The 20,481-nt window shown below is 42.0% G+C and overlaps 1 protein-coding gene across 5 annotated transcripts in view; it reads left to right on the forward strand.

Moving 5' to 3' along the window:
* Positions 1–20,481, forward strand: part of CAMSAP2 (calmodulin regulated spectrin associated protein family member 2) — a 168,860-nt gene that overhangs the window by 64,883 nt on the left and 83,496 nt on the right. Inside the window, exon 1 of one of the 5 annotated variants that reach the window (XM_067538313.1) lies at positions 4,113–4,147. The exons of the other annotated variants lie outside the window; for them this stretch is intronic. The gene's annotated coding sequence lies outside the window, so the exon portion shown is untranslated. Of the gene's footprint in view, positions 1–4,112; positions 4,148–20,481 lie in introns of those variants that run through there. 5 annotated transcript variants of the gene reach the window in all.

The raw sequence follows: 20,481 nt of genomic DNA on the forward strand, positions 1-20,481 counted from the left end.
GAGCAGCCTCTAGTACTGTAATGTTCCTGTGATGAGGTGAACAGACTCCAAATAGGAACTTGCAGGGATGGAGTTAACATTTTGTCCCATATAACTCACGCGACTGCAAATGGAACAAATTCTCCTGGGTGCCTGTACTCTATTACAAGGGTTAGTGGCACAGCAGGATCTCTGTGGAGGAATCTTAGTCCCTCTTCCTGCAACACAGACTATACACCAGAGCATGGAGGAAATTTATTTTGGGGGGTCAAAGAGGGGATGGAGGAGCACACATGAAGTCTAGAGGACTATAGTTATGTCTTGCTCTGTGTGGATTGTTATAGCTGAGGAAAGCCTATTTTATTTATGTTTGAAGTTTGGACTCTGATTGAGAAAAGCTTTTTACTTTTCCAGAGGGGTAGCCGTGTTAGTCTGTATACAGCAAAAACAATGAGAGTTCTGTGGCACTTTAAAGTTTGTTAGTCTTTAAAGTGCCACAGAACTCTCGTTGTTTTTGCTTTTTACTTTGGTGGCTTGGACTAGCAGGCCATAAAGGGGAAAGACATTTTAATATATTTATAAAATAGACTACCTCTACCCCCATTCCTTGAACTGTATCCCAGTCTTAGAGTGCTTCCTTTTGTCTAGCAGCCACTGTTCTGGCTGGCCTGTCACAGTCCTTTATTTCCTAGATGGAAATGAATAGGTCAGCTGTCCGATTTAGTAATTCTTTTAGTCAGCAGCTTATCACTTCCAAGATTTTTATTACTGTAACAACAAAAGGGAAACAAGCTTATTGTGATTATTATAATTTTCTCTGTCCATTTTAATTTCTCTCATGCTACTGATATTTTTCCTTCAAGTAGGAGGCTGGAAATGTTTCCTGACCTGAAACATTATAAGAGGAAACTGTCTCTGAGGAGGTTCAGTCTCCCTGTTATTGCTTCCTAGTGCTATGTGATGCTGTATGGTCCAGACCCTCCAGAAATATAAAAAATCAAATAATCATCATGGCTTACATGATTGCCATTACATTGATAAATGGGATAGCTTTATTTATTTATTTATTTTTGTTGCATTTTTCTATGCATGGTGTTAAAAAGATGAAATAAGGAAATTGTAAGGAGTCGAGTCTTGTGAAAATTTGAAATACTTCAAGGTAGTTTTTTCCCTTTTTAAAGACAGTACCTTGGAATAATCAGAAAGGATATACTTTGAATTCCTTTAGCTAATATTTTCCTAGAGCAACAAAAAAAAGTTCAACCTTAAAAGGGATTCTGGTCTTCCTGTCCTAAGAATAGTAGTTCCTGAATCAGCAGTTAAACAAAGATGAATGTAACTCTTTGAATGTCTTGAACTGCAGCTTTTTACGATTTACCTAGTCATAATTGGTATATAAAGAAATGATGTTGTTTATAGTTCTCAGGTGGTCAAATATTGAGGCCAATAATGCTCAAACTAAAACTCCCTGTCAACTAAAAGGTGCAAATGCTCACTGAGACCAAATGAATAACTCTAATCTGAAATTATTCCAGGGGTTTTGGACATGATCATCCAAAAAATAAGATGACCTTTGCAAAAGTAAAATCCAATTATGTTTCAGACTCTTATTTTTAAATTGCTTTGCGTGATTAACCTGAACCTTTTCTTCAATATTCTCCTTTGACAAGAGGTTCACATAAGAAATTTCAACTGGGAGGCATGTTTCCTGAGGAAGTTGGGTGGAATACAGTTATTAAATTTTTTCCATGAAAATCTAGTGACAGAGCTATGGAGACACTGCTACCTCACAATAATGTTAGTGATTTTAAACATGTTTAAAACGACATGTATATATAATAGAAAAAGTAAAGAAAGCAAAAAAAAATTTCCCCCAAGTGCATTAGCTTTTCACTCCAATCTTGTGATTAATAATTGCTCTGGAACTGTTTATATGTGTTGTGTTTTCCTCACATTCATTGTATCCTATGGTGTATTGTTTATAATGTTTCAAATCTGCAAAAATAAGTTTACAGTAAAAATTGAGTCCTACAGAATATTTATAAATTCTCTTTAATCCCAAAGTGAGCATCTATGAAAAATATGTGGAACACAGCAGCTGTTTAACAGGGCATGGCAACAGAACACAAATACTTCAGACAGAGTGGAAAAATACTATATCCAATTAAAACTGCAGGGGGAATTTAGGATAACAGAAGGTAATTATCCAAATTGGAATTTAGGGTCTGATCCTATTACCACTGAACTTAATGGCAAAACTCCAGGAGCCCTGAGACAGGTCATCAGATTTTGACATCTCCACTTTTCAGTGGTATTTGATGATCTGTGGCCACAGGTTCGTGGGATCTCAGTTTACATGCCAACTAAATTATAGTGGGATAGATTGTTATATTTACTCCTGTCTTCCTTGACATACTCTGGAATTACATTGTAGCAGAGAGTAGGACTTGGTATCTGCAGCAGCACAGTACACCTTTATACCCTGCTGGGGTACTGATACTCAGAAGTGTTAGCAGAATCCTAGATTTTTCTTGTAAATTTCACATTTAAGCACTAGCCTTAACTAGATATATTTTAGTTGGAAAGCTGATGCAATCACAGCGTAAAGTGATGGAGCTGCAGGAAAATAGATTTCCTGTTTTTCAAAAGTAGACCTCTGTGTTAAGGAATGTACTATTTCATCTTTTGACAATACACTTTTTCTGTGAGTTTAGAATTAAATAAGTTGTGAAATGATCAAAAACTTCATTAGTATTGAACAGCGTTTTAAAAAACAATTAAATTTCTTATTTGTGGGAAAGTGAATCTTCCTCTTTTAGTAGCTTGTGTTATTTGCTATTTTAAGTTTAATATCACTGAGATTCATGTGATGCAAATGATAATAAAAGTGAAGGCTCAATACATGCAGTTTTCTACCTCAGGGAATGACAGCAATGCTGTCTGATGTTATTAACACATCATAAAATCATTTAGTTTCCATGGAGATGGGCTTTCAAGGTGAGAAGGAAACCTGCCAAATTTAAAATAATGGCTTTAAGAGCTCTCAGCAGTATTTGCTGAAAATATTAGTGACTGATCTTTGATATGCCTTTGAAATATTAAAGGTCAGAGTTAGGAGTTTAAATATAAATAATCCAACCATATTAATGAAACGAGATTTTTTGTCATATTCTACTGTTGCGTACGGTTATCTCCTACAACAAATGGTTTTATTTATTTTGACAATGCTACTATTTTGAGGTGATTTCTTTTACTATCCTCCACCTCTTCCACCCAATGTTTCTAGCCTTGATTACAGAGCCAACAAACTATAAAATCAATGCCCAGTGAGATAAATTATCTTGAAACTGTTGTCTGTAGTCACTGCTAAACAACATTCATTCCAGTTTAGTTTGTTCTGTTACAGGAGTCAGAACTTTGCCATATCAGTCTTCCTCCTCTCCTTGTGAAAACTCCTGGCAATAAAATCTATTCCTATAGAAAACGTTTTGAAGTTCAAAAACTTATGGCATTCTCACATAGCCATTCTGAAATTCCAATTTTTTTCTTGAAACAAAAAAATCTATCCATCCAGCCCGAATTTTAGCATCTTACGCACTGGGCCACTTCAGTGATCATATGTGACCCAAACCCTTCACTGTCAAGTGGCAAGGGGGCTACAAGACACTCCTGAACTTGGTATTTATTTTCTAGTTCACCAAAGAATATCATGTGAGGAGGCCTTAAATGAAAACCAGGGTCACACTGGTCATTAATACTGTTGTGAAATGAATGTAAACATACTATGTAAGGAGTTATGTATGAATACTGAAATGTGTTTTAAAGTCTATTTCAAGCCAGAGCTAACCTTCAGGATTTCTGGCAGACAAAAGATGTTTTTATTCACCTATCTTTCTGTCAGCATGTAAATTAAGCATTGTAAGCTAACACAGTGTCTACACATTTACATGTGAAATCAGCAGGACAGCAGCACACAGGAAAATAAGCAACAGGGGTTATCCTGGCTCAGGAAAGTTAATGAACATGGGGGATATAAGTAGAAGGCAAAAAACTGCCTTTTATCCTGCATCTAGGAAGTAAATGGACAGTGTGTTTACGTTCTTCAAAACAGGATCTCTGCCTACTTTGCAAAAGATTATGGGTGAGATAAGACTTCTCTAGACAGGAGGTTAGTCTGTTAAGTTTAGTCTCTGGAAAGCACGTTATGAGTTTGTTTTATATGTAACCCTTTTGTTTCCTTATCCTTACTCCCTATCTCTTGAATCTTTACTAATAAACATTACTGTTTATTTTTGTTTTTAAATTATTGTTGTTTTCACTACAAATGTATTTCAGTGCTGCTGTATTAAACTAGGTGCTAATCCTGAGTTGAATCATACAAGCTGGTGTGTACGCTATTCTCTTGGGGATGGCAAACATTTCTGTAAGTGTTCAGTGGATAAGGGGCTGCCCGCTACAAGGGAACTCTTCAAAGAGGCTTGGGAACTGGAACACACACATTGTTAACTTGTAAGGCACAGTAAGGGCTCGCATAGCCCAGAGAAGAGTTTTTGGGTGGCTAAGAGGCTAGTTATTTTAGGGAACTGACACCTAGTTAAACATAGATAAGTATCCCTGAAGCTGGGAGGTAGTGGGGTAACAAGAAGACTCTCCGAGAACAGCATGGCATATTAATATACTTTTTATTATTAAGAATAGTATTACTTGTTACACTTAAATAGTCCTATCTATGCTTAATGTTTAGAAATGACTTGCAAAGCTTTTTAGCTTCTTTGAGTTTTTCTAACGGCATTCATATTCATATGTTTTTAAATTGTCCTAATTTTAAAAAGAAATGTTCCTTCTTGCTGTTTGTCTCTTGGACACATCATTGTGCCACCAGGAATTTGTGTAACCTTCTTGTCTGTGAAATGACATGACAAATCCCATGGATGTGTTCATCATTAACTAATCCAAAGTTCAAATGGTATTTTAGCTTGTAATGCTGAAAGAGAGAGAGAACACTTTGATTTTATTTTTTATGCTCTTAGCATCCTATTGATTTATATGTGAACAGTGCAGTTATGTAACATAATGGAATGGAATTGTTGTAATTGGTGAACTTTATTCCTGGGTTAGCCAGACCTAGAGCTTGGCAGGGTAGAAAAGCAAAATGCTTAAATTTCTACCCTTCATATTCTGTGAAACCTGAGGCTACTTCTGCTTGATCCACTGAAATATATAACTATTTATCACACATTCATTTCTAACTTTAGTTGAATCCAGATAGCTGTAAACACATTTTTTCACATTTTTTCAAAAAGTCCAGAAATAATTGCAAAAGTGTAGCTGGACAATCAATGTTAAAAGCATGACTTTTTATATCAATGCAGCTCTGAGCTGTTCAAGCAAATGGGGCTTAGGCAGCTCTAAAAATAATGGAGAGGCCATGGAGTCCCAGTTTTTGTTTTGTGTGTGTGTGTGTGTGTGTTTCTGTGTGCGTTTCATAAAATCTGTTTCCCCTAAGAAGGTACTTTGGGGAGGATATTTTACCCCTACTATCTCCAAGATCTCTCACTGGTTATTGTTCATGAAAGAGATTCCCAGTTTCCTTTGAGACTAGTGTTTATTTATTCCATTGTAAAATAATTTAAACTGATAGTTCAAAGTATTCAATTTTTTAGCAAACTGAAAAAAAATCTAATATAACATTCTAATGTGCTCAAGAAAAACATGACAAAACCTGTGATAAAGGAACTAACAAATTATACTAAAGAGCTTATCCCAGCAAACGAATATATTTAGCAAATTCTACTTTTTACAATGAGCCGTGGTTATAGTTAGTGCCCTGCAAATCTGCAGATATCTGCTTTATAACCACGGACTGTGTGTGTATCATGGATGGATGGGAAATGTATCCACACATGGCTCTAGTTACAGTACATGCTTGGGAAATAAACTAAATGTTAATTTTTTTCACAGTCATATCAGTAATTGAATACTGAATTTAAAAAAATCTTTATCAAATAGCGTAAAAATCCTTTGTGTTCTAGAAACTGTTACGGTGTGTTTGGAATGATTCAGTAACATCCATTCTTGCTGAAAAAGAATGTTGCCAGAGTTGCTGGATCTTCATGAAAATGCAATGCGCCAAATTCTGCTTTGTCACACTGGTGTAAATCAAGAGTAACTAAATCAGTTGAGTTCCAGAGAGGTAGCTATGTTCGTCTGTTTTCAGCAAAACAATGAGAGTTCTGTGGCACCTTAAAGACTAACACATTTATTTGAGCATAAGCTTTCGTGGGAAGAAACCCACTTCGTCAGTCTGATGAAGTGGGTTTGTGCCCATGAACGTTTTGCCCAAATAAATTTGTTATAGTCTTTAAGATGCCACAGAACTTTCATTGTAAATCAGTTGAGTTATTACGGAATTACTTTGGAGAGTGAAAGCAAAATTTGATTCAAAGACTGCTTCTGTCTTTTTCTTTTTTTTTCTTTCTTGAGGTGTGGGGAGGGAAACTGTTTCTTCTTCGGAGAAAATGAAAAGAAATGTCTTGATATGGCTGTTGCACCTTTCTGATGGAAGTAGTGTAAACCCCTTGCCTCGTTGCATAAAATAAGAAGTGTCATCGCTTAAAAGTATGGTCTTGATAGTAACAAGCAACGGATTTGAAATTCAGCCTGATTGGTAACTCTCTCTGCCCATCATTACGTTTTCTGCATTGGAAGGAATTCTATGGTGAGGCATTGGTAATGGAGCGTCATACTTTGTACGCTTGACAGTACTACAGGAGAGAGTTAACAGATAGATGTTAGACCACTGTGGTTTTGCCTTAACTGAAGTAAGAAGAGTAGTCCAGTGGTTAGAGTGCTAGCCTAAACTTCAGAGTCCTGGTTTCAAGTCCTTACTCTGCCACAAACCTACTGTGTGACCATGAGCAAGTCATTTATCCTCTCTTTGCCTCAGTTCCGCATTTGTAAAATGGGGATGATAGTACTTCCCTACCTCACAGGGGTGTTGTGAGGATAAATTCATTAAACAATTGTTAGGTGCTCAGATAGATTAAAGTATATAGAAAGTATATAGTATATAGAAATAAATAATATAGTATAAAGTATATAGAAAAGTTAACATTAAATTTTGGTTTTACTGAATTTCCCTACTTTTGCCTGATACTCTTGTACTTCAGTGAATATTTCAGCTAATTTATATTTTTACACTTCATGTTTCCTAGTACCATCTTAGACACCTGTAACTAACTTACTTTTCTATCAGCTTTTGCATCTGAGTCAGTGTTTTAGCAATGCCCCACTACAATAGTGAAGACTTTTTTTTATGACCTCTGTCCTCCCATAAGTGTGCGTGTAATACCATGGAACTCTTGCAGAATTTTAGGGTGTTATCTCCAGTGGCCTGGCTAAGTTCCAGCTAAAAGACACTTGTTTTACCCATCTAGATTCTTCAGTATTTTAGCTGGAGAAATTTTGCTTCATTTTCCCAATAACATACCACTATGTAGTTGATAATATTGCCGAATGACTTTAGAGTTTCACCCACACTTCACTTAGAGATGAAGGGATACCTGCATGTTATGTACAGACCACTGTAACAGTCTGCCCCAATCTTATCTATGTGAGGAGCCACTTTCATGATTTTTGCATTCATGTGAGCGTTTATAAGAATGTGTGTTTTCATTTTCTATACAATAGAGAATAAGAAGGGGAGGGGGGAAGAAAATTACAAGAGACAGAAAATGTCTAAGGTGTTGGGGTGCCCTTCAACCCCCTACAATTAGTTCTTGTGGATTAGCTTCTTAGATAGCAATGTGTTACACCCATGGTTCCCAAGAAGTATAACTGGGTTCAAAAAAGAATTAGATAAGTTTATGGAGGATAGGTCCAGAACTGGCTATTAGCCAACATTGTCAGAGATGCAACCCCATGCCTGGGATAACCCTAAGCCTCTGACTACTAGAAGCTGGGAGGTGAAAACGGGTGGATCATTCCATAATTGCCTTGTTCTGTACACTCCTCCTGAAGTTTTGGTACAAGCCACTGTCAGAGACAGGATATTGGGTGAGCTGAACCATGGTCTGACCCAATATGGCAGCTCTTATGTTCCTATACAAGATTTTGTCTTCCTAAATTATTTAGGTAAGAAACAAGGGGCCCTTTAAAAGGTCTGACTGTACTGCTGTTGTCAGCTGGCCACTTCTGTTATTCCCATAATTCAGTTTTTGTAGAGTCCACAACAGAAAAGTGTGTTAAGACTAAGGCTGTGTCAACTTTTGACATGTTTGTTGTAAGAACCTGTAAGAATTTGCGTAAGATTGCTTAAAAATCTCACAATGTTAGTTGCTCAGTTGAGGAGACGGGCTTTAGACTTACCTTAGGTGTCAGTCCTCTTTTGACTATTTCTGGAAATTTGAAGTGGTGGTTTTTCTAGGAAAGGGTTTTCTCAAAACTCTGGAGGTTTATTCCTTGTTTGGAGGAGGCAGAAAGTTCCAGAGCCCCAGGAAAGGAATTTTTAGATTATTTCTGGCTGGATGTAAACTCCCCCTCTCCTTTTGGTTTGGGGGTTGGGATGGCAGTTGAGCAGTTTGGGCAAAACTCAGACCATTCAGGTTGGTAATAGTAATAAGAGAAGTTCTGACAACTCTCCTCATTTCTGGGCGTTAAAAATATGTCATCCCTTTATAAGTATTTGACTCTGGTTGCTAATTCACTTGTGCATGAAATTCAAAGGGGTAAGGAAAATTGGTTGTCATGAATGGTCTAGATCTCCATTTTCTCAGATATTGCCTCTTTTCTTTATACTGGCACAACATCTATGATCAGTGTGAATGCTATCTGTCTCCAGGGTGGAACACAAGGGAGCTAGAGGCATGGTATTCTTCGCTGTATTCCTTTTGGCACTACAATTTGCTCACATTGTGTTCGGTTGTACCTGGCTACCTTTTGGGCATGTTGGAAAAACAATCCAATGGCTTTTGTTTGACAAGTAGAAGGTATTGGAAACTGTTTAGCAATTTAGTCTCCTGGTGGTAATCCCCCTGTTTCTGATCTGTTCAACATAGTTATTTCATTCAGCTACTGTAGTAGGTGATGTATGTGCTCCTAGTTGACATGAACTGTTTGTGTTGATCCAAATTATGTAAACTGCATCCAACTACTAAATTGCTGGATGCTTTCTAAATGTGTGTACTACTAAAAAGTTAGATAAGAATCTTTGAAAATCTCTGCTGGAGAAACCTGGAGTGTATTTAAAGGGAACATTTGTGTGTCAGGTTCCAGCGAAGAATACAATTACTGACAAGCCAAATTCTGTTTTATAAAGGCTTTTAAAACAGGGAATGCTGACTTGGCCTTAAAATATTCAGCTGTTTATTAAGAGAAGAAGAGTTCAAAACAACAACAAAAAGAACTGGTCTGTTTGTTTTGTACTTATAACAACTGGAAAAACTTGATATTTAGAAACATATGCATTATTCAGGTAATTAGTCCATGATAGGTTCTTGTTGCTTTTCTTTTAAGAATGACAATGACGTGAAGAATCTGTTTTCTAAAGGAATATTTAACATTATTTACTCAATAGGATGTGTATTATAATATGTGTCATAGGTGAGTAAAGTGGGATTTAAAAGAGAGATTAAAATAATAAATGGAAACACAAAATATGTAAAATGATCATAATAAATACATTTTTTCACAATGCATAAAGCAATGTATGGAACTCATTGCCATAAGATATGACTGAGGCTCAATTAAAATAAAAAAGGGATTATGCATTGCTAAGATTAGGAGAAAATTTGTAGTTATATAAATTAGGATAAAAATTTACAAGGCATTTTAAAACTTTAAATGCTTCCAGGTATAAGCCAACCACTGGCTTTCTGGAGTTAGGAAGAAAATTTCCTTTCCATTATTACATAATAATCTACAACAGGGTTTTTTTGCATCTTCCTGTGAATCACCTGTTTGTTACTGTCAGAAACTGGATACTGGAATAGAAGGAGCACTGTTCTCAGTCAGTATGAAACTCACCTATTATGTTTTGCTAACATTTAACTACTACAGTAATAAGCACTTTATAAATGTTTATGCATAGATAGTTTTTACATTATAAACAGTAGGTGTCAAGGTTTTTTAGTTCATAAATGTACTTTTTTTTTTAAAAGTATTTAAACTTAAATCTATACAATAAACCATGATTTACAATGTAACCACATGACTTAAAAATATTTACATAATTGCTCAAATTTATTTGGGGATTTACATATTTAAACTATATTTACACTCTAAACTATAGCTAAGCAAGATATTCGGAACCATAGTGTCAGTGCTCATACACAAGAAAGACACTAAGAATGAAGAAGGTGAAATCAAAGTTAAAAAAAGGAAATTCATACTTCAAGCATATTAAAGACCTGGTTTAAAATTGACAAAGCCCATAGTTGGTATAAGGTGCACATTATAACAATATGTTCTTTTTTGTAGCTGTGTACCACGGGGACTGGTTGGGCCCCGTCATGGCCCTTCCTCAGGCCCAGGCTTGGAGGAAGGCCACTGCACCTTCCAAAAAGGGGAACGTTAGCGTCTGGTATGAGTCTATCGCCCCGGTCCTCAGGCAGGGCAGGCGAGTAAGCAGTGTCCTCTAGTCAGGAGAGCAGAGGACCATAATCACTCCCTGGGTGGCGAGGACAAGCGGGAGGGGAGGGGGACGCAGGCCCACCTGACTCCACTGCGTCCCAGCCCAGGGCCCTAGCAGTGGCAAAGGCGTTGTCACTGAGTCGGCGGGGCTCCTGCCACAACACGCCTACGGGGCTTGCCCCTGTGTCAGCCACAGCTATGGCTGTCCCTGAGCCACTTCCTCCCCGTATCCCCAAGTACCTGGGTCCTCGGGGTCACTGGGGTACATGGCCAGGAGTAGGCCCGCCAGTCCCTCCTCGTCCACAGGCAGCAAGGCGGGGAGCTCCTTTGCGAGGGGCAGCTCCTCCAAGTCACAGGGCTCAGCTTGGCCTCAGGCAGCTCCTCCAGGTCCTGTCCTGTCTCTGGGGGCTTGGCGACAGGCAGCTTTTCCAGGTCTGGTCTGGCCTCGGGGGGGGATCTCCCGGGAGGGGGATCTCCCAGCCCTCAGGCTCAGGGGACTCAGTGCAGTTACTGGGGCCCAGGGGCCTGGCCCAGTCCTTGGGGCCGGTAGGCCTAGGCCAGTCTAGGGGGCCCAGAGGCCCTATCCAACCCTTAGGGCTTGGTCGCTTGGACTGTCCCCGGGTCCTAGGCTTCAGGAGGTGCTTGCTTGGGACAGCAGCCCGGCTGGGTTCAGGCCTTGGCTGCAGCCGGCAAAACTACACGTCTGACTCTGGCGGCAGCCTATCCCTCACTGAGCTGCGGGGCCTGCTTTTTATACTCCCAGCCCTGGCTGAGGCTCCGCCCCTTTGTTGCCGGATTGGCCGGCTGGCGAGACCTATCACTGGCCAGCTCCCCAGTTGCCGGGCAGACTGGACAGCCGGCCCTTTTTCTGCCTGCTCTGGGCGTTGTGGCCCTTCCTCAGGCCCAGGCTCAGAGGAAGGCCAGTGTACCTTCCTACAAGCTGGAAAACAATTGTTAATTAATTTAATCTTGACTTTGTTGGTTTTTGTCACTTTAATCCAAACCTTCATTTTATAAAACGTTCTTTTCTATATAATTATTACACAAAATAAATTAAATTAAAAGAACACTATTGAAGTTGCCGTCAAGTCAAGCCATCAAAAGTTAGGAAATACTAGAGTTAAGGTTGCCTGTGCAATCTTAATTTGATCCCCTAGTGTGTAGGCATGATGATACAGTCTTTAATTGCATGATCACATACTTATTTTTTATACCAGAACCCTGCCTAATTTAGAACATAGGACAGATGGTAATCCTTTAAGAAGAAGCTATTCAATATTTATTCTCCTTGTTCAGTATGTGGCCCCATGTTTTATTTTACTGCACACCACCTTCGTCCTGCTCTGAAAACAGAAATATTAATTTCCTTATGGGTTTTTCTATGATATGCTCATGACTATGGTATCGTACTGCTTCCCAGCTTCTTGTTCCCAGGTTACTTGCTCCCCCCTCCCAGCTCCAGTTCTCCCCTCCCAGTGTATCCATTTGATCTCTCTCCCCACACCCTGGCCTCCCTTAGCCCCCACTGGCTCCCACTTGGCTGCTTGAGTTGGTGCTGTACATCTTCACCACAAGTGGTTGCATTGCTAGAAAATGCAGGATATTCCAGGTGTAAGTACCCAGTGTGCCCCACACTGCTGTCCAAGGCAATGCCTTGTGGGACATTTTTTAAGTGCTTTGGGATACCAGCAGCTTGCCCAGGAATTTCTGGGAACTAGATGTCAATTTTCCATAATGCTTATTCCATCCCATAATTTTCATGTAATGAAAAAAATTCCCACATGGACCTTGCATGGCTTAGTGCAATTCTCATTACCATTGTTAATACAAGATGCACAAATCTTCTGTAGCTATGGAACTTCAGCTACTACTGCTACAGCCTGAGGATGAAGAATGGATGATAGACAAAGCAAATAAAAATGTCAGGTTGTTGCTGGCACTCACGGAGTAATGCCAGATCGTGGATTGGCACTTCTTGACCTGAGAAACCAGCACTGAGTGTTGGGATCATATTGTAATGCAAATTTGGGATCACAAGCGGTAGTTGCACATCTTTAGGATGCAAAAGGCCACTTTGCTGGATCTGTGTGCCGAGCTTGCCCCAGTCCTCCAGCACAGGGATATCGGAATGAGAGCTGCATTAACAGTGGAAAAGCAAATGGTAGTAGTGCTCTGGAAGCTTGCAACACTGGATTGCTATCAGTCAGTGGGCAATCAGGATGGAGTTGGAAAATCCACGATGGGGACCATTGTCGTACAAGGTCATCAAGCATCTCCTGCTGCACAGGGCTGTGACTCCCGACAATATGCACACAATAGTACATTGATTTGAATCAGTGGGGTCCCAAACTGTGGTGGGGGATAGATAAGACTCAAATCCTTATTCTGGCACCACCACTTCTTGCCAGTGGGCACATTAACTCAAAGGAATACTTTGCCGTGTTTATGCAAGCACTAGTGGAATTCACTAACATTAATCCAAGCTGGTCAAGGAAGGTGCATGATGCTCTTTTCTTTAAGAACGGAGGACTTTTTCATGAGCTGCAAGCAGGAACATTCCTCCTGGACCAGCTCATTCACATTGGTGAGGTTGATATGCCAACAATGATTCTGGGGAACCCAGTGTACCCCTTTCTCATGAAACGGTACACTGGCCACCTCAGTAGAACCACAGGGTGGCATGCGACTCTGTCCAATTGTAGGGAAAAAACAAGGTAGTCATCCTAGAAATATCAGGAGAGGGTTGCAGAGTATCTCCATGAAAGTTTCATTGAGATTGTTCAAGAGGACAAAGGACATGTCTGTGCAGATGAACAGAGTAATCCACATGGGGAGAATTGTGGTCCCCCACCTAGCACAACAAGCCAAAGAAAGGAGAAGTGGATGTTGCCTCTGCCTCTTTCTTCTATCTCTATCCAGGCACAGGACAGCAGTCGGTTGTGGTCTGTGTAATTAGGATTGTTACACTAATCTTTTTAAATTCATTTCCTAACGTGTAGTAGTTAAATGGAAACAATATATGCATTCAAAAATATTAATTTTAATTGTATTCCCAGTGCTGGTTTTAGAAGTACAGTGAGGAATCAGAAGTTCCTTTCTTTGTTCTCTAAGCATGGGTGCCATTTTTAAATAGGGAAAAAAGGTTGGGCATTTGGGCGGAGGGGAGGATTTAGACATCAAAAAGGGAAACAATCATGCTTATAAGGAAGAAATGAATCTATATACTGACTTGAGCTCCTTTCCCCTTCATCACTGGGATCATCTGTGCTTGCCTGGTGGGACTGGCTCAACTCTGGCACAGTTCCAAAGAGCTCCCAAGTCATCACATGGTTTGCATCCCCACACTCCTCCTCTTCCTCTTCCTTCTCCTTCCTGTGTCCTGATTTCATGAAGTGTCCACAGTCACATTCAGGATCCCTGCTAAATATGGCATTACCAGTCTGCAGTGCTGCCCCAGACTTGTTGTTGCCCTGACTCTTCTGATATGCCTGTCCAAGTTCCTTGGCTTTCACCCAGCATTGCTGCTCATTCCTGTCATGCCCCAAGCTTAGTACCCCCTGTCAATCTGTACATAGACATCTATTTCTTCAGCTTCTCCTGAACTGGGCTTGCACAGCCTCTTCTTCCCACAGACTGAGAAGATCCAGGACTTCTGTCTTGCTCCAGGCAGGTGCAAGTCTAGATGGAGCTCTGTGTCTGCACTAAGGTGGCATGGTTGGATGCTCACAAAGGTGGCAACTAGGAAAAGATATTTAAAAAACACGCTGGGGTTTTGAAAGGTAGGAGGGAAGGGCAGGCTTCTGGTATCTGTGACGCCCTCAGCAGTGGAGTTCAAAATTGTGACTAGAGCACCCATTGTTGCAGGGATAAGGGTATTGTGGGACAGCTGCTGGAGGAATGGTAGGGTTGACTTGGGTCATGCAGTGTCTGATCTAGCACTATGTTGAGAGAATAAGTTGACTTTGGCTCTGTGTCATTAGAGAGCTGTTGTCATTGTGTTGATGTAAGATGGCGCCTATGTCAGTGGGAGACAAATTTAGGTGTGGCTAAATGTGAAACTAAGTTAAAACAGGTTGATTTAGGTCAACGTAACTTAGGCTAAGTTCAGACTGACGGCGGCAAAATCGCTGCCGCCAGATCGATCTTTCTTGATCGATTGAGGGGTCAGTGAGACCTGCTCAATCGATCAGGAAGTTGACTGAGTAAGTCCACCACCTCAAGTAGCATAGCGCTGAGCCGACGGGAACAAGGCAGTGAGAACACTGCGCAGAAGGGAAGCAGAGCAGTCAACATCAGTTAAGTTGACTGCTGCCAAATTGCGGTGAGTGTGAACCAGCCCCTAGTAGTGTAGACCAGCCTCACTCTTGTAGGAAACTGAGAAGTTTAGAGATGGTGGATTTTTGTTGTTGTTAACCTTTTTGGGAATCCTGTTTTGGGTTAAAAAAGAAAAAACATTTTCTGTTTGCTTTGTATTTAGTAGCTGATGTATTAGAAGAATGTTGTAACATGGATTATTGTCAAAGTAGTCAGAGTGTTATTAAACCTGGATTAGATACTGCATCATATTCTCTGTAGATCAACCCTTCTATGTCTGTTCCCCTTAATTTGTTTATTAATGAGCTGTCAAATTAATAATAAACAAAATAAAATTGCTTATTTTGTTAGAAACCCTGAAAATATGTGACACGGATGAATAATTTTAATTGAGGGAACTGTAAATTTATACTGAGAACTCAACCAGTTTACAGGTCAGAAAACAACCTGAATTAAATCAGTTTGTGTGTTTTTCTTGAAAATATACATAAAATGTAAGTGAATGATTAGAAGCCTACATGTACTAGTGGTGGTAATTTTGTGCAGTTAAAAATGAATAAACTATCAAAATAGACATGGCATTTTATTTAATTTTGCTGTACCTTGCTAAACTGCAAGGAGCAGAGCAGGGAAGGAGGGTGCTTATGAGCAGCTCAAAACTGCAGGTAGGAGAGGGCTGGGGTGCTTCCTTCCTTCTACAGCTGATGGACCTGCTTTGACTTGCCAGGACAGAGTTCTGGTGTTGAACACAGAGTGTGCTGAAGCTGGTATTCCTCCTGCAGAGCCTGGTGAGTCTCTAGCTCTTCACAAAACAGCCAGCCTAAAGATTGGATTAACCAGTACCTGTGGTGGAGATTAGGAGAGTTCACCAGCTGCTGTCTGAGGACCTAGTGAATAACTAGGTTTTACAGGAAAAATGCCCAGCTGCACCAGTAAGATATTCTCTTGGAAGCCATAGCAGATCTATTAGAAGAACAATAGTAAAACAGCTTCTGCTCCCTGCAGAGCTCATCTGGTCCTTGGCTCTTTGCTTTTAGTGCACATTGATGCTCAACTCTGGCTCTCAGCTGACTTCTGCCTCTCAATCCCCATGGCAATTACTCTAGAAGCCTTTGCTTCAGAGACTGTCACTTCATATGTTTGTGCAGTACCCCAACCATCTTTCAGCTGGTCATGAGTGAACCCAATTACACTCAAGGCTTTCTTGTGACTGGATGACATGATGCTAAATACAAATAATCCTGTCTATTCTGATGGCAAGGTTGTGATTTAATATCTCGTTTAATGTGACTCCTCAAGATTGTGTCTAACTCAATGTAATTTTCTGGTCTTTGGGGTTGGTGGTTACTGATGGACACTCCTCCTGCCTCCAGTCTTGGAGGAGATGCCATGGAGGAGCCACTGTCCACCATTCCCCTAGATCCCAGAGCTGGCACAAAAATATTCAGAAGTAGGGCTCCTGTCCTTTCCCCCAGCTAGTGAAACCTAAAGCAGGCTGGCACATTGACCCAGCAGGGCACAAGTTTGGCCTTTTATAGGCAGAGCCCAGTGAAGCCCCACTCACCAATGATTAGTAATAACTGACCTTTCCAAAAGAAGTCTGTCAATAATATAAATTCATCCTGCTGAAGTTGGAGTTAATGGGTGTGATTTTGAGCCGCTGGGCATGTACATGATTGGTGGTTGTATGTTGGAAATGAAGTGCATTTTTGTTGTGGGAAATGAGTCTCGGCAGTGACATTTGAGGGTAAAGCATGTGACTGTAGTTTGGTCTGGATTTTAATATTTTATTAACATATGAATCCCTTGGTTTGCAGTGTTTGCATTGAAAAGAAATATGCTTCTTCCACTATAACTGTAAATGCATTACACTTTTGGTGTGGAAATAATATAAATCTACATCTGAGGAGGAAACCAGAAAGTACAAGAGGAGGGGACAGCACAATGCAAATTTATTAATCATTCTCTTATAATAGATCAATAGCTCTGAACCTTTCTAGACTACTATACCCTTTTCAGGAGTCTGATTTGTCTTGTGTACCCCCAAGTTTCACCTCACTTAAATACTACTTGCTTATAAAATCAGACATAAAAATACAAAAGTATCACAACATACTATTACTGGAAAAATTGCTTACTTTCTCATTTTTACCATATAACTGTAAAATGAATTGGAATATTGTACTTAGGTTTCAGTGTATAGTATATAGAGCAGTATAAACAGGTAATGGTCTGTATGAAATTTTAGTTTGTATTGTCTTCGCTAGTGCTTTTCAAGTAGTCTGTTGTAAAACTAGGCAAATATCTAAATGAGTTGATGTAACCCCTGGAAGACCTCTGCAAACCCCCAGGGTATGTGTGTACCCCTGGTTGAGAACCACTACTGCAGAGGATAATAATATATTGAACGATGTACATATGCTACCCTAACTATAGCTGTTTTAATATTACTTAGTATCTTTCTCTGTGGCTTACGTTTCACTGTTGCCAAGATGTTAACTGCTGTCCTTCATGAAATGTCTGTATGAATGCTGCGCTATAGAATTTAGTTGCAATGGTAACACTACCGAGTGCTTGGAATCTTCATTTGAATCCTGAGATATTACATTAAAATAGAATTGTAAGCTGGTGGATCTGCTCTCCAGCCTGGGACAAACAGACACACACACTTCCATTTGTAGCCCTTTTCCCAGGGCTCTATTTATTTTCCAGCACAAAACAAAAGCCCTGTTTCTTGGCTGAGGTTGTGGGGCCACCTCTGGTAACTGAAGGATTTGGACCTCCCCAGGCTAGGGGAGTCTTGGAGGGCCTGCTTGCCCTCTTGCAGTCTTCTGCTGCAGCCATAGGAAAGTGTGCTCTCAGTGCTCTCCTGGGTCTCTGCCCCCTTATGGAGTTGGATTATATCCTGCAGCTGGAAATCAAACCCAATCATTAGGTGCTGTTCATCTGGACCTAAGTCAGCAATTACTAGCACCTGCCTCCTAATCTTCCCTCCAGAGGAAAGGCTCCAGAGGTCTCTCTGCTGTCTGCCATGCCTGGCCCTTGGGGAAAGGTCTAAACATCCTGCGGTAGCAAATCTCACAGACCTGGTCTACAGACTTGGGCTATCAGTGCTCACACTAGTACTCGAAAAATAGCTGCGTAGCCAGCACTTTGTAGTTGTGGCTTGGGTGGAAACTCAGACTCGGAAGCCTCAGGAGGGGTGTGGGCTTCAGATACGCTTGGTATTTTTAATAAAAGTTAACATATATCATACACAAACTAACATACCATAATGGACTGTATTACCCTGTTGCAACAACTTGTTCAAAAAGGTTGTCATTTGGAAATTATTCCAGTTTGTGAGATATGTCGATCCTAATTCTAGAAAACTATCACTGTCTTTTTACAACAAAAGGCATACATTAATCTGTTTTACTATGACCACTACTGCCACCAACTTCCAGAACTCCCACATTAATCAAAAGAGTCAGATGAAAATCTCTGCAGTTTTCTTGTTTGTGGTGTTTTGTTGTTTGAATAGTTACTGATAATGAAACTGTCACTTCTTCGAGTGATTGCTCATGTCCATTCCACTATAGGTGAGTGCATGCCTCTGTGCACAGTTCCCGGAACTTTTTTCCCCTTAGCAGATCCCGTAGGGCCGGCTCCAGTGCCACCTGGAATCTCACGCACATGCCGCAGTATATGAGGCGCTGCCAGCTATATGCCCCTCATTTTCTTCTTTCTGCCCATGACGGTTGCTGGAACTAGCCTGGCTTTCAGCAAGTACTATTCCCCTTCTTTGAATGTGTTTGTTATACGAAATAGTTTAGTTAGTTAAGTAGTTGTTAAGTCTAGTTGGAGATAAGGCAAGTCCCTGCAGGGACTTAGAGCAGCTGGGCTATGCCTCGGTTGCCAGGATTCAAGCCAGGTACCTCCTGCGGGAAGGCCTTCCCGCTCAGTGACCCCCATGACCGCTGCCTTAAGTGCTTGGGGAGGCACACAGAAAAGACAAGTGCAAGATCTGCAGGGCTTTTAAACTGAGGACTCAGAAGGACCGAGAAATCTGGTTAAAAGCTCTGCTAATGGAGGCAGCGCTCCGCCCGGCATCCAAGCCGGCCTGCTCCACCTCGGCACCAAGCGTGACCTTGGTGCAGAGTGCACTGCTGGCACCGGTCTCGACTCAGCACCGAGCATCATTGCCGGCACTGGCCTTGATTCGGCACTGCGCAACATTGCTGGCACCGAGGAGGAAGAAGGCGCACACGGAGGGCAGACACTCCCCTGTGCCATCGGTATGGGCAGGGTTGAATTCAGAGATGCACTGAACTCGGCCCATCAAGACTTTCTCCGGTGCCTGCATCTCCGAGCAGGGAGCCTCCCCTGACTCCTGGGAGTGGCAGAATGCCCCTGCCAATGCCGTCGACACCAGAGGCTTTTCAGGCAGCAAGAGCCTTGTTGGCCTTCCTATGCCACCTCCGCCCCCCCCTCCGCTGAGGGAGAAGGAGCCGGTGTCACAGAGGAAACCCGTATTGGGTCCCCCTGAAGGGTGGTGGAGATCCCTGGTACGGGGAGAAAGATCTCCTGCCGGACGGCCACCAGGGGTAAAGTGAAGATGCTCTCCCAGCAGTCACTCCAGGTTGGCGTCATCGAGCAGGCCTGCTTCGAGTCAGGATGAGGAGTCTCCCTCTCGGCGCCGACATCAATCCCCGGCACCAGAGACAGCGCAGGCCAGGAGGTGGCACCGATCGAGATCTGCCAGGTGGTGCTCGGACAGCTCCCGCTCCAGATCCCGAACACTGAGGAGTTCGCCCGAACCAAGGCGGCTCAGAACCCGGTCGCCATCAGAGGAGCCGGCACTGCGCAGTCCACAATGCAGAACCCGGTCGCCAGAGTTTGGCTCGGCACCGCGGAGTTCGGAGCGGCGCCAATCTCAGTTACCGAAAGGCAAGGGTCACCGAAAGTCATCGGTACTGAGATGACGCTCTGGTACGTCTAGCTCTTTGGAGCACAACTCCCATCGTCGGCCCCGCTCGTGGCGACAGAAGCAGTCCTCGTCGTCCTCCAGGTCAGAGGCATCGAGAGGCGGTCTCCGGCATGGAAGGGCACCCGGGACCGAGGACATGCACAGCAATGCTGGCCCAGTGGCTTGGGGTTTCCCAGGGGGGACAGTCGTCGGGAGAGCCGACGCCCCCATAGAGCGTCATAGCCTGTGGTGCAGTCAGCCCCAGGTTGGCCCCAGGGTCAATGGCTGCAACAATGGCCTTATTGGGCCCCATGGGGTATCCAGATGGGGCCAGGGCCCCAATCCATCCTGTCATCGGGGATACAGTCTGTGCCTCTGGCACAGGAGAAAGCCCATAGACACCACTGCTCGGATGAGGAGTCGGACCCCATGGAGGGACCTTCACCGGGTGCAACCCTTTGTCGGGAGGGGGAGTACCTGCAGGATGCGCCTCAGCAGTCCTCTTCCTCCTCACCAGACGAGGCAGTCTCCCGGGACCACATGGCGCCACTAGAGGATTTCAGGGCGCTCGAGGAGCTGCTCAAGAGGGTAGCTTCCAACTTGGGGCTGGA

Source organism: Emydura macquarii, unplaced genomic scaffold, assembly GCF_026122565.2.
Source record: "Emydura macquarii macquarii isolate MOO-44397 ecotype Brisbane River unplaced genomic scaffold, CSIRO-AGI_Emac_v2 contig_480, whole genome shotgun sequence".
NCBI lineage: Eukaryota > Metazoa > Chordata > Testudines > Chelidae > Emydura > Emydura macquarii.